We start from the raw sequence: 14,333 nt of genomic DNA on the forward strand, positions 1-14,333 counted from the left end.
GCTTTTCAGTGGGTGTATTTTACTTCTGTACTTATGTTCCCCACTACTTAAAACGTGTTTGCTTTGCATGACTTGGCCTGTTGCAGGAAATCTGTTTGTCACAATATGTGGAGGGTTTAAAATAACCGAGTGTGCCATCAATATTATAGATATATAATTAGTTTTAAAATTAAAAACATTTGTTTCAAGTGTGGCTGTGGTGCATATGGAGAGGCAACAATCATCTCCACTAGGTAGCCTTACAGACCAGACATAATTGTGTAGAAATGATGTAGGACAATGATGGCTTTATTGGTAGTTAGAGTAATTGCCCCTTCCCCTTTTATTGTTCTAAGACAGGAATCTCATAAGACCTAACATTGGTAGGCTTCATACTAGGGATAGATGGATCATCCCGCTCCAATTTGGTTCCCAGCTGAATGTGTGAATTGGCCAGGCTGGTCAGGCACCTGCAAGCTAGTCTAGGCCCTTCCAGGTGCAGCTTTAAAACTTTGCTCTGAAACAGGAAGCATTCCAGAAATGCCAGCGAGCCATCCAGTTTTATCTTCTGATGTAAATATAATGTTGAATATCTGGGTATAAGTTTTCTGATTTTGCACCCCCATTGCTCCTTTAAAGGGAGTCTTCTGCAGCAGTTATGGATTATCCATGTTATTGATCAAAGCAGGCTTTGTTCTCCTTCACTACGATGCATAGCAGCTGGTCTTTCCATATTTAGTCATTATTTTGTGCTTTTCATAAGCTGCCTAAAACAGCATATATGCACGAGTAGCCAATGTGGTGCCCACCAGATGTTGGACTACAGCTCCCATCATCCCTTGCTTTTGGCCATGCTAGTTGGGCTGATGGGAGTTGTAGTCCTAGATATATATCACATTGGCTACCCCTGCTGTTAAAGGTAAGATTTTTACATTGGCAAGACAAGGAAGAAGGAAAAGGGGTCAGTTGGGAAAGGTTTCGAGGGAGGGCAAGATTGGTGCTGCCAAAAGAGCAGAGATTATGGTGTTGATGCTGATAATCTCTTGCAGACTAGATAATCTAATATGTCACTTGCTATTCTAAAAAGGAGCAGTCATCTCTCAGACGCACTCGTGCAACACAAAGTTAATAGTAGTGGATTACATTCGTCTAAGAAGCATCAGCAAAGAGATCATTATTATTATTTTCATAATGTTATGTTTTGCTAATATCAGAATGAGAACAGGTTAGTCCCAAGCCCCAAGGCATGATGATACAAGTCACCTTTGATAAAATATCCCAGTAAAAAGGGGGAGGAATGGACATGCATGTGTGAAGCTACAGGATGATGCGGCAGCCAAAAAAAGCTCAAAAGAAGTCAAGTGCCCCAGTCAAAGGAAGTCAAAATCCCACTCTGTTCTGTCTTAGTCAGACCACACCTGGAGTACTGTGTCCAGTTCTGGGTGCCACAATTTTGAAAGGGCTTTGAGACGCTAGATGATGTGGAGGAGAGGGGAGCCAAGATGATCAAGAGTCTGGAAACCAAACCTTATGAGGAAGTTGGGTATGTTTAGCCTGGAAAAGGGGAGACTGAGAGGAGATAGGATGGCCATCTTCAAACAGATAAAGGACTGTCACATAGAAGATGGAGCACGTTTTCTCCTGCTCCAGAGGGTAGGACCCGTACCAATGAATTCAAGTTACAAGAAATGAGATTCTGACTAAACACCAGGAAGAGCTTTTTGACAGTAAGAGCTGTTCTACCGTGGAACAGACTCACACAAGAAGTGGCGGCCTCTCCTTCTTTGGGTGTTTTTAAGCAGAGGTTGGGTGGTCATCTGTCATGGATGGTTTCATTGGGATTCCTGCGTTGCAAGGGGTTGGACTAGACCTCTTCCAACTCTGCAGCTCCATGTTTCTATGAAAGGAATTTGCCCTGGCTGTGCCTTATGCATCCATCTCCTCACAATGTGGAGAATCCGTGTGGCTCTCTGAGAAGAGCTGGAGAGAAGAGATTGGGAGCCAATGTCAAACGAAGTGGGTTGGTGTGGTCACCTGCTAAGCAGAATAGCAAATCAGATGAATTACTTTGAAATGGGGTGAGCTTGCCCAGCTGGATTTGAGGTCCCTATTGCTCATTCTTCCCCCAAACCCTGCCGTGACAAGACAAAGAAAAAGAAGTCCTGTATGATCATGAGGTTTGCACTGGGAGTGGCTTAGATTAGAAAAGGGCATGGGAAATTGCCAGAAGGAAGGAGAGTTCAAGAGACTTCTTCCTGAGGAAGAAGAGAAGAGAAGAGGTGCCCAAGCAGCTCGCACCAAAAGACCATGTTGCCCTGTATCCTCTTTTCAACACAAGCCAACAAGATGCTTCTGGGAAGCCCATAAACAAGGCGCAAAGACAACAACAGCCTTCCTCTCCAGTGGGAACTGATGTTCCGGTTCCATCATGGCTAATTCCCACCAACAGATTTACCTTCTGTGAATGCAGCTTTTTCATTCATTCATTCATTCATTCATTATGCTTTATTGGCATAATGTAGACAATAAAAAACCCTGTCCATAAAACATTAATAGTCCAGACATATTAAACACATAAAACATCTAAAAGACTCAGTAGCCATCATTAAGTCAGATTAAAAAGTTTTAAATTTGACCTTAAAAGATCTCAACTAAGTATCCTGAAACAATATCAGGATCAATCCCTCAGCAGATATTGGATTACAGATTCTTTGCAATATATACACACACACACACACACACACACACACACACACACAGAGTCATACCTTGGGTTACAGACGCTTCGGGTTGTGCGATTTGAGGTTCTGCACCACGCCAAACCCGGAAGTACCGGAACAGGTTACTTCCGGGTTTCGGCGCTTGTGCAGAAGCGCCGAATCGCAACCCACAATGTACCCAATCCCCTCAAAATCACTCTAAGCTCAGAGCTCCTTAATCACCTTCTAGCAGAAAGTTTTTGGAAATCTTAATAAAGAAATAATCATTACAAATTTAGCCACTGAGGAACACCCTAATGGGATCAGGGCAAGGGAAAGGGATTGTATTTTACTGGCGTGTCCCATTCTTGTATTAGCCCCCATTTGACCTCCAAATAATTGAAATATGTTGCAACCACAAACTAAACATACCTGGAAAACCTACCCTCATCCTGCTAGTTGAAGAACTAGTGGGCACTGCCACCAAGCTCTATGAAAAAATAGGCACATTGTGGAATTGTTTCCCCAAGACCCAGTGGATGCAAAACTAATGGAACCTTGAGAAATATTTGCCACTTAATTTTGCAGCCTTTGCACGCGGGGAAGATTTTAGTGAGAAAGTCTTCTCCAATGAAGCCAAATATCCAAGAGAGGTTTATCAGGGAAAGGGGGCAGTGGAGGGGGGGAAGGGGAAGGGTGAAACAGTGCACAAGAGGTTTCAAAACATGTGCAGAGTTCCATGCAGGTACACCAAGAGATTCTGAGAGAGAGCATCTTTGGACTCCTGATCTCGGTGTTTCCAAGGAGACAAAGGACTGGTGTTAGTGCTGCTGGTAAATGAAAGCTGTAACACACACGGGCCATAAATAAGGGAAAGCAGGGAGATCTCCCTTGCAAATAAAATAAGCCCTACTATCAATTCAGGTGCATAGTATGCCTAGCTTTGCAACCTTACAGCAATCAGTGTGGGGAAAACATGAACTGCTCAAACCTGTTTAAACACAGTAAAAGAATCTGGAAGATCAAGAGAAATATAAACATGCTGAGGTTCTACAAATCACTGCGTGTGGCGTTTGCTTCCTCTCATTAAGCAGCAAAGAGGCAGGCATGCTCTGTTTTGTATATACACGGCAAAACAAATCTATATAGGTTTATAGGACATCGCAAACAGATCTGCACCTAACCACAGTTTCAAGATCACTTCAATTCTGTGCTATCTATATTTATAGCTACCAGTGGCCTCTGATGCAATGTTGTTTTCTGGCCATTTACAGAGTGGCTCGCCCTTGTTTACAGTGCAGTGTCCCTTATTTTGAGACAGCAAACGCTTCAAACCACTGCGCTGTGAGGCACATAATCGTTTGTTGTGAATACACAACTCTTGCAAAATGCTTTGAATACCAGGACTGGGAGTATCATTCAAAAACAAATTGTGGGCATGCATACAGAGTTTGGACCTGTCTTGCAAACTTATTGTCATCTCTTAGGTGCACCATTCACTCGTACTGACAACAGTGCACAAAGACTGAATGGGCTTGCCCCATGGCAGGTTTCTGCAAGGCCCCCTTCCAAACCTCTGCAATGCAGGAATATACAGCTGTCCCATGCGGGGATCAAACCTGTGACCTTGGTGTTATCAGCACCACACTCTAACCAACTGAGCTATGACTTGATGCCTTTTGGAAGTTGGGAGATGGGCTACTTCAGTGTTAACTACTGTTGGATTTCACCCTCCCCCTGCCAGGCAGAAAATATTCTATAGTTTGTGGATACAGGGGGAGATGGGACCTTTTCCTTTTTTGAGGGGAATGGAGAATAAAATCTTGAAGTGGCAGGTTGGCATAAATGAGCCTTTGCATCGCAGCATCTTCCACTGCTCCTGAAGGCGATTTTAGGGTCCCAGGACAAGCTATGTAGCATATGCAGATTTGTCCTCCAACTGCCAATATGGTGGTGGCAGGGACAATGCCTAAGGAGCAACAGCCATGGGGACTGCTATTGCTGCCACCTTACTCCCAAAATCTGCCACCAAAAGCAGTTGCCCATTTTGCCTAATGGTAGGACTGTTCCTCAAGCTTCTATAACATTCTAACTTGGCAGAAGATGGCCTTTTCCACCACGGACCTCAGTGGGAAGAAACGTTCTCGGTTAATGCGATTAATGCTGTGTGAATAACTTTGCAAAAGACATCTTCTGTTTCTAGAATCGTGTTCCATTTTCAACCACTGGGAGGCTGGTGAAGCAGAAACCGATAATCCGGAGTCTAAAGCAAACTCGCTTACGGAAGAGGATATTTGGGGGGGGGGCATGGCAAACTCTTTCTCTCCACTCACTTTATCGGCATTCCAAATGGCCCCTCGCTATCTTTTCCTCCCATGGAAAAAGGTAGCAGCGGCTCGTTCAAATGGCCACTCTGTTCTGCCATGCTATTCTCATGTGCCAAATTTGGAGTAGCTGTTTCTTCAGAGGGCAAACTTTCCCAGGGACTTTGCAGGGCTTTAACAGAACTGAGGGAAGATGTATTTTCTTTCTTTTAAACATGATTTTGCTTTTCCAGAACAAAAAAATATCACTGAGAATTTCCCCTCCCCCAAAAGAAAACTGTTCGGTGGTTTTCAGCTTATCTATCTATCTATCTATCTATCTATCATCTATCTATCTATCCATCCATCTATCCATCTATCTATCTATCTCACACTGATATAGAAGTATTTATTAATAAATTATTTCTTCAAGACCATTAAAGTGGGATAGGAACATAGGAAGCGACTTTATACTTACTCAGCCCATTGGTCCATTTATCTCATCGCTCTCGACATGGACTGGCACCAGCTTTTTAGGTTTTCAGACCTGGGTCACTTCCCCAGATCTGCTGGTCATCTTCTGCCTGAGGCTTCCAAAGTGGGAGAAAAGGAAGGAGGGGTGCTTGGGCCAGACTCCATCATTTCTGCCTGAGGTGTGTGGTGGCATCCCACCATGTGTGGAGCACTGAAGGCAGCGCCGAAGGACATGTCAAGGGAAGGCCCAGGGTGAGTGAGAATTAAAGAAAAAAAAGAAAGAAATCCAGCCAAAAAATAAGACGCCAGACCCTCCAAGTGTACCTATTTTCCAGGGAGAGTCCCAGATTTACAGAAACCGTCCCGGTTTCTGATTTGATCCCAGAATGCCCTGCTTTTCCTTAGGGTTGTCCCTATTTTCATCGGCCAAAATAGAAGACATCTGAAGGCAGCCATGCGTAGGGATTTTTAAAAAAACAATTGTTGAATGTTTATATTATGTTTTTTGTTGGAAGCTGCCCAGAGTGGCTGGAGCAACCCAGTCAGATGGGCATGGTATAAATAATAAAATTATTATCAAGATGAAATAGGACATCTCTATTTTCATCGGAGGGTATGAGACGCTGAGTCACTGTGAAGAGGAGCTGTATTTAAGATGGTGGCCAATGCCTTCTGTTTTTGATACTCACTTTGAAATGAGCATATTCCATGAAGCAGAACTATTTTTTTTTCTGGAAAATATTATTCCTCCTCCTCTTCCTCCTCATTCATGGTTCAATTTCCTGCCTCTGCTGCCTTCCTGGGGGTACCTTCCAACTGTGGTTGCCTTGCTTTTACTGCACATATTTGCAGGCATCACTTGCCTGCACTAAGAAATACAGAGAAACTGAAATATCTACTCTGTTCATCTCTTTGTTCTTCTGCCCTTAATTCGCCCGTGATATATGTACACGCCATTACCTGTGGATGAACTGCTTTTCTGGGTTGTTGTTTTTTATCCCACGGATAAAGAGGAAACAGAAGTAAATATTGCAGTTTACCATTAGATGGCGCTGCGGATTTAGCAAAGTCCTAATCTCCTCACTTGTGTCCATTTCACCCAAAGAAACAAGAGGATATTTTAGAAATTATACACTGATTTGACATATTTTGACATGTATAAATTATGAAATGAATCTCTGTGGTGCCAGCTTTCTTCTGCCTCCCTCCCTCTCCCTCTCTCTCTTATAAAATAGCCAGTGTGTGGTGGATCTTTAGCAGTGAGGTTCACCACAACTGCTATACCAAAAAGGCCACTGACTACATTCTTGGGGACCTATTTCGTTTTCTCACCTTTAGTTTCTTGGTCTTTCCCTTTCCTCTTGGTTAGATGTGTCTCAGAAGAGCTCCCATGCCTTGAAATGGAATAGCAAAGGGATTAAGATACAATAAGGAAGCCTGTAGACCACAGAAAAGTTGTAGCCATTCGGCATTTCCTTCCTCATTCTCAGAGTCTCTTGATTTGGGCTCAGCAATTCTGTCAGTTGCCATTTCTCTCAGACCCCCTCTACTCCAATCTTAAATTCAATTAATTCTATTTCCACAGCAGTTTGTGATTTTTCTAAAGCTGACACAAAAATCATTCGGCATTTTATTGATTCTTTTGTGCATGTTTTTCCCCAATTCATATCCTCGCAAAGGAACCCAGAGTGGTGATTTTTATACACATTTCCCCTCACATACACATTTTGTATGCAGTTTTGCATGTTTCTGCAACACATTTCACAAATACATGCATTTGCATGCGTGCTTCCAGCTAACATGCACATTTTTTCTTTGCATCACAGAATGTGGAGACATCCTTACTAGCCCCAGAGGAGGCGTCCTTTAGGGAAACGGGTGGCATGACTAAACTGCTTCTGGCGCAACGGAACACCGTGACAGAAACCAGAGTGCATGGAAATGCCGTTTACCTTCCTGCCACTGGCGTGCTTTCGAGTTGCTAGGTTGGCAGGAGCTGGGACAGAGCAACAGGAGCTCACCCCGCAGAAGGATGGCGGTTCGAATCCCCAAAGCTGGGTGAGCTCCCGTTGCTCTGTCCCAGCTCCTACAAACCTAGCAATTTGAAAGCACACCAGTGCAAATAGATAAATAGATACCACTGTGGCAGGAAGGTAAACAGTATTTCCGTGTGCTCTGGTTTCCGTCACAGTGTTCTGTTGTGCCAGAAGCGGTTTAGTCCTGCTGGCCACATGACCCGGAAAGCTGTCTGTGGACAAACACCGGCTCCCTCAGCCTGAAAAGCGAGATGAGCGCCGCAACCCCATAGTTGCCTTTGACCGGACTTAACTATTCAGGGGTCCTTTACCGTTTACCATTTCCTGGGTTCCACTGCAGTGGTAAACTTGTGTGTAGGCTGTTCTAACTCTCCTAACATGGAAAATTAACAGAATGGGGTACGGCTAGGCTAAAAACCTAATATCTAACTTTCCAGGTGCATGGTTTTTTCCTCTTGTATATAAGTATTCAGGCATATGAACCTCTACCTGTGATCAGATGTAGAATAGCCAGGATACAGATTTAGCCCCTTTGTGACAGCTAGGCCATTTTGCCCAGTTGCATGCATGCTTCTCAGCCCAATGATGCCAGGAAACAACCAATATGAGGCCCCTGTGGTCGCTGTAGTACTCTGGCAATTGAATCCTGGAAATAATTGTGGGGCTCTTGAGGTAACCTTAAGGATGTGGAGAATTAAAGCAGATGTTTCGAGACTCGTTTGGACCCCCGGTTGTAATTAGAATTGCGCTGCTATAGCGTGATTATTAACAACGCAATCCTATCTAGATCTCCTCAGGAGTAAGTCCCAATGAGTTTAGGGAGGCATAGGGAAGTGTGTATAGGACTGCAGCCTACAAGAATAAGCAGTGACACAGGAGTAGGAATTCAAGAATGTCAATTCTCTCTCAGTTTCTTAATCTTCCAGTGTTTGGTTCTCTTTATCTCTGCATCAGTTTGCAATGATGATAATAATAATAAATCATGAAAGTTCACCAGTGTTTTAACACAAATCTCTCCCAATATTTGTGTTCATACGGAATATAAACACTTCTGGGGAGCAATTTCCTCTAACATAATGCATTTTTGAATGTGGTTGTCACTCAAATATGCATTTTTATGCCACACTTACCTCAGGTTTTGCATTGTTATGCCCAAGAACATGGCTGGAGAACAGCTTTACAGAACCTGGAGAATTTTGAAGGATGGCCATGTTTCAGTTCTTGTTCTGGACAGTGTGAACTGGGTAGAGTCACATTTAAATGTGAACTGAATTCAGGGCCGGCCCACACATGAGGCAAGGTGAGGCAACCGCCTCAGGTGGCAGGATCTGCAGAGGCAGCAGATCCCAGTGTTGATTTTTATTTCCTCCACCACCACCCTTGTTCCTGATGAACATCCTCACTTACCCCGTCTGGCCCAAAATGTCCTGGGCCAGCCCTGACTGAATTGAATCTCTCTCCCATCTGTAGTCAGGATGTCCCTTCTTCAAATCCCAGCCCTGCCTTTAGTTTTAGGCAGGCCACTGCACCCATGTTTCAGCTGCCTGGCCTACCACCACCTGGGTTGTGGAATGAGGTTGGGAGTAGCAGCCAAAGGATTACTGACATAGTGTATATGAAATGCTTGGAGCACTAAGGAGAATTGAAGGACCAGTGTAGACAGTGATGTCTGCACTGGTTGTTGGGAGTTAGGATTTCCTTATCGATTTCCTTATTGAAAATTCATTTCCAGGGCTTTTTAGACTCGTCTACCCATGTACTATCTGAAACCCAAGGGGTGCATTGGTTGCCATATGTGAATTCTCCCCACCCCCCCAGCTCTCCTACCCCACTAAAAGTCAAACAGCACCATCCTAGGCATGTCTACTCAGAAGTAAGCCTCACTAAGTTCAGTCATACTTACTCTCAGGGATATATATATTCAATAAATAATGATAATAATGATAATAATAATACTATACAGGACTGCAGCCTTAGTTATCCTCTGTGTGGTTTAGCTGCTCTACGTAGCTCAAAAGCATTGATGTGGAGTAAAACCTTCTTATCTGCAGGAGTAAAACCTTATCTGCAGTTTTCTTTGAGATACAAAGGTCTGACACTTAAAAGATTTACTGAACTACTGGCCAAATAAACTACCTAATGGCCTGAATGCTCACCTTACATTTAAAGCACTTTAAAGAATTTTGGGAACTGCCGTTTGTGAAGGGTGCTGGGAATTGTAGTTTGGGGGCAAGCTACAGTTTGCAGGACTCTTGGGGGGGGGAGTCATGTGCTGTAAATCCATGGCGTGTGAATGCAGCCATGGTTTTATGTTCCTTTGGTCTTCTTGGGGACCTCATTCAATTCAATTACTCTGAGCTTGGGTACCCAAGGGGCAGGCTGAATGATGCTGGCAAAATGACTCCCGTCTCTCTGCCAACCTAGTTGCCCTCAGCCTCCCTTCCTCCAGAAACACACACACACATCACCCACTGATGCTGAGTGTAAGAGGAGATGCCTATCTTCCATGGGTGCCAAACTATACACAAGATGAGCTCGCCCACCATCAGACTGTGCTGTCTTCAAAGATATAAGCTTTGCACTTTTCCCATACATCATGTAGGTGTGTGACGCCCTTCGGCCCATCTGTTACTTTGAGGCTTCCTGCCCTCCTCTCCGCCTCTAGAAATTTTCCTTAAGCCTTCACCAGAGTCTTGTATCCCAACACTGACATTTATAGGTTAACTGGATCCCTTTGCATCCCAGGATTTTTGTGACATCACATAATTGTAATAACTAGCTGTGTTGTGTTGCATCATTATAGCCTTAACCCTATAGACATATACACGAGGCATTTAATTTCCCCACGCAAGGCTTGAAGAGGAAGATATAGTTGAAAGCCGTGCAATATGCAAAGTGTTAACCTCTTCCGATTGTATCAGGATCTTCTTTGAATTTTCGTTCATTACCTCCAGGAAACGAAGTGATGATAAGCCTGACGTCTGAGATTGCCAAAGACGGAATCTGTAATGAAAGCAGGGAATGCAGTAAACAAATTCTCTTTACAAATTGTCTCATGAGGGACTGTCTGTGCCCTAATGAGGCCATGCATACTATTGAATATTTTCCCGGGCAACCCTTTCCACCTGAAAAAATAAAATAAAATAAAGGTCAGCCCACGGTCTCGGAGGAGCACGAGTCCATCCAACCACAAGGCATCAACTCAAAATCGGTTGGCCAGATCTGATCAGCCAAGGTGAAATCATGTTTTGTTTTGTTTTAATTGTAGCAGCTCCTGCCACCCCCTTGCCACCCCCCACCAAAGCCTCGCTTACTGGGGTTATGCAGCAGCTTCTGGCAAAATCTCACGAGAGTTCCATGAGATCTCACAAGATCTCATCAGAACCTGCCGCAGCGACACAACCCCAGCAGTGGGCAGTGTGCCTGAGGGAGCATTGCATAAGGAGCTGACAGATGAGCTGAGATTTAAGAAGAGAATGCATAAGAAATGGAAGAAAGGGGAAATCGCAAACGAAGAGTAAGCTGAGTAGCAATTGGCTTAAACCAACTGGAACAAGGAAGGAAAGAAACATCAGCCACAGCGTCCTATATCATCTCTACACAAAACTGGCCCCGTTGAACTCCGCTGCTGTGTAATCATGTGATGCGCTGCCGTTTGGCACCAGGAAAGAAAGGAAGGGGGGGGAACCCACTAGGGTTTCACCAGGTGTGTTAAAAGAAGATGGTGTGTGTAACACATCACCAGATGCTTACGGCGAGATGATGTTCAACAAGAGCAGGGTGCCTTCGTTGTTCCGATCTGAAAGAAGTCACAGGCCAGCCATCCTTATTAGAACTCCATTTTCACTTTCGCCGGAGTTCATGTAACAAGCCGGACTTTCTCTCTATTACGGAAGACCCTCCTTCATTCCAACAAAGGAAAGCTTTCCAGGGAAACTGCCCCTGCTCCGCTTCACCTAGCAGCATGGGGGTTTGTGGCGAAAGAAGCAATTCTCACAAAGAATAAGCTGTGAAGTGCATTTCTTAAAAAGTGTTTTATTGCTGTTCCTTTTGGGGAGCCCCAGGTTGGGGGTGGTCATCTTTCCGCAACACGCCGTCCCATGTGCCACCGAACAGGGTGACAGCTCGAGGGGGGGTGGGGAGGCTGCAAATTAGTTTTTGAGATTTGAGAGAAAGATGCCATCAAAGAAAGCATCTATATATTTTGAACGCAATGGTTCAACAAGAGAGTATCAAGAACTCCGTCTGTTGATTTCGAGAGTAACTGCGTCGTTTTTAATAATAGCAAAGTTGCAAGGTAAGGGGCAATCTGTTTTGCAGTGTGAGATGCGGCTGAAGAAGCTTGGGAAATTTATGTTCACAGTGGTGACTCGTTCCGTTAATGTTTCCCCAAGCACTCTGAGATTTAATTTTGCTGTATGTATTTGGTCACCCAAAACTAGTTTGCATTACCAGGGTTTATGCCCTAGGTCAGAAATAGCAAACCCTCAAGGGGCCAAATGTCCTCTCTGCTATGTGCTGAAGTTCTCACCCTGGGCCAGCAGGGGGATACTGTAGATAGTTCAGGTCCACATATGCAAATAAGGGATCGAAAGTGACGTTCAGTGATTGGATAGTTACAGAAAATGGTTACTGTTGCGTTCTAGTGGAGCTCTATATAAGCAGGCTGCCTGAACCCTTCAGTTCAGTTCTGTTCTGGCCTGTGAATAAACAAGAGCTGTTTAAAGAATCACTATGTCGTCTGATATGTCCACCCACAACTTAACACTCTCTGTCTGGCCCTTGGGTCTCTTGCCCAGGTCATACTAGCTAGAAGGACCAGTAGTCAGAGATGGTGGGAGTTGTAATCCAAAACAGCTGGAGACCCAAGTTTGAGAAAAACTGTTTTAGACCTTCTCCTTTCCACCTAAGGCCACAGCCACTACAACCAAGCAGGATGAAGAACCAGCCAATGAGAAGAGGTGGCACTGCACACCTGACCTCCCATTAGCCACATGGCTGTACTGACACGGTGCCTCACTCCTCACACACCCCAGTGTATGTAAGAGAGTAAGTTACCCCTCTGGGGCTAGTAGGTTCTTCCTCTTAGACACTCAAGAAGTCAGTTTTTGGGGGTAAACAAATGAAGTGTGCCTCAGTTTTAACTCGGAAAAAGCACAGCTTCTGAGACAGTGACTTAATGCCTGTTCACGTGGCTACATCAGTCCCACAAAAACCTATGGTGCCGGGGTGCCAACTTGAATAAAATATTGGACTGGCCCAAGTAAGCCCCACGCCACATAATCAATCACATGACACAGTGCGCACACACCATTTGAATGGCAATGCCCATCATCTTTGGGGGCCCAGCCCCCTCAAATATTTTATCGGCAGGTGCCAAAAGACCTCAGCCTCTAGGAGTTGGTTCCTGTGCTATGTTGAGAGCCAGGCCTGCTCTCCACACTGTATGGAGCAAGGAACTGGGTGGGTGGGCCATCTGTTAACTTCAGTTTCTCATTTTCCATTCTTCAGCTCTTGTTGTTGTTGTTTAGTCGTGTCCGACTCTTCGCAACCCCATGGACCAGAGCATGCCAGGCACTCCTGTCTTCCACTGCCTCCCACAGTTTGGTCAAACTCATGCTGGTAGCTTCGAGAACACTATCCAACCATCTTGTCCTCTGCCATCCCCTTCTCCTTGTGCCCTCCATCTTTCCCAACATCAGGGTCTTTTCCAGGCAGTCTTCTCTTCTCATGAGGTGGCCAAAGTATTGGAGCCTCAGCTTCAGGATCTGTCCTTCCAGGGAGCACTCAGGGCTGATTTCCTTAAGAATGGATGCGTTTGATCTTCTTGCAGTCCATGGGGCTCTCAGGAGTCTTCAGCTCTACATATTTCCAAATCAGTTCACATGTTCCATTCAAAAAAAAAAAATAGTCACAAAAATTCATCGGCATTTTACTGAAAAATTCTCCATAGATACACATTTCTGTATCCAATTTACCTAATGTACAGACTTCCTCAGAGCAATTTCCCATAATGCAACACATTTTTGTATGTTACGGGCCTTTCTGTGCATGCTTTCTATGCATTTCTGCCCACGTTACTTGGCCAGAGAACTGCCTTGAAAAATTCAGAGAAGCACCAATCCCAGACGATTGCCGTGTTTCAGTTTGTGTGTCCACCTCCGAAAGTGTAAATTAGTTAAATGTGCCTGTTCTGAATTTCTCTCTCTCTCGCTCCCCCCTCCACATCCCATTCGGAATCTGATCTCTGAATCTGTGATCTCCTAGCGTTCCATAGACACGGCCACACGTTTCCCAAATTGGACCAACTTACTTTCTGCAAGACATCTCAAGCCTGATCGAGCCGCCCTTACCGCACAACACGGACTTGGCTCCATAGATGGATGAGCTGCTTGCAAGTTTCTGTCACTACTATTATTTCCCGGTGCCCGCAGCCATCTACTGTCGCCACACACAGATGCTCAAGACACCAGAAGGTGCTCTACCATTGAAAGGAGGGGCAAAAGGAAGGCCCAACCGTCACCATAGTAACGGAAGCACATGCCAGGGAAAGGTCCATGCGCAAGAAAGAAGTGCATTATATCATACCAGAAATACGTCGCCATAACAACAATGTAACACTGATGGGGGGTATTTATTTATGTATTTATTTATTTGAACAAATAAAATAATACAGTGGTACCTCGGGTTAAGTACTTAATTCGTTCCGGAGGTCCGTACTTAACCTGAAACTGTTCTTAACCTGAAGCACCACTTTAGCTCATGGGGCCTCCCGCTGCTGCAGCGCCGCCAGAGCCCGATTTCTGTTCTTATCCTGAAGCAAAGTTCTTAACCTGAAGCAC

At 44.7% G+C, this 14,333-nt stretch overlaps 1 long non-coding RNA gene across 1 annotated transcript; it reads right to left on the reverse strand.

Moving 5' to 3' along the window:
- Positions 1-10,307: 10,307 nt before the first annotated feature.
- On the reverse strand, positions 10,308-13,882 carry LOC308587186. Its single transcript, XR_014008277.1, has 2 exons — positions 13,805-13,882; positions 10,308-10,494 (listed from the first exon to the last, which is right to left on the reverse strand). It is a non-coding gene; the product is annotated as an uncharacterized lncRNA (long non-coding RNA).
- Positions 13,883-14,333: the final 451 nt, after the last annotated feature.

The sequence above is a fragment of the Podarcis bocagei genome (genome assembly GCF_964188305.1).
Source record: "Podarcis bocagei genome assembly, chromosome: 5".
In the NCBI taxonomy this organism is placed as follows: domain Eukaryota; kingdom Metazoa; phylum Chordata; class Lepidosauria; order Squamata; family Lacertidae; genus Podarcis; species Podarcis bocagei.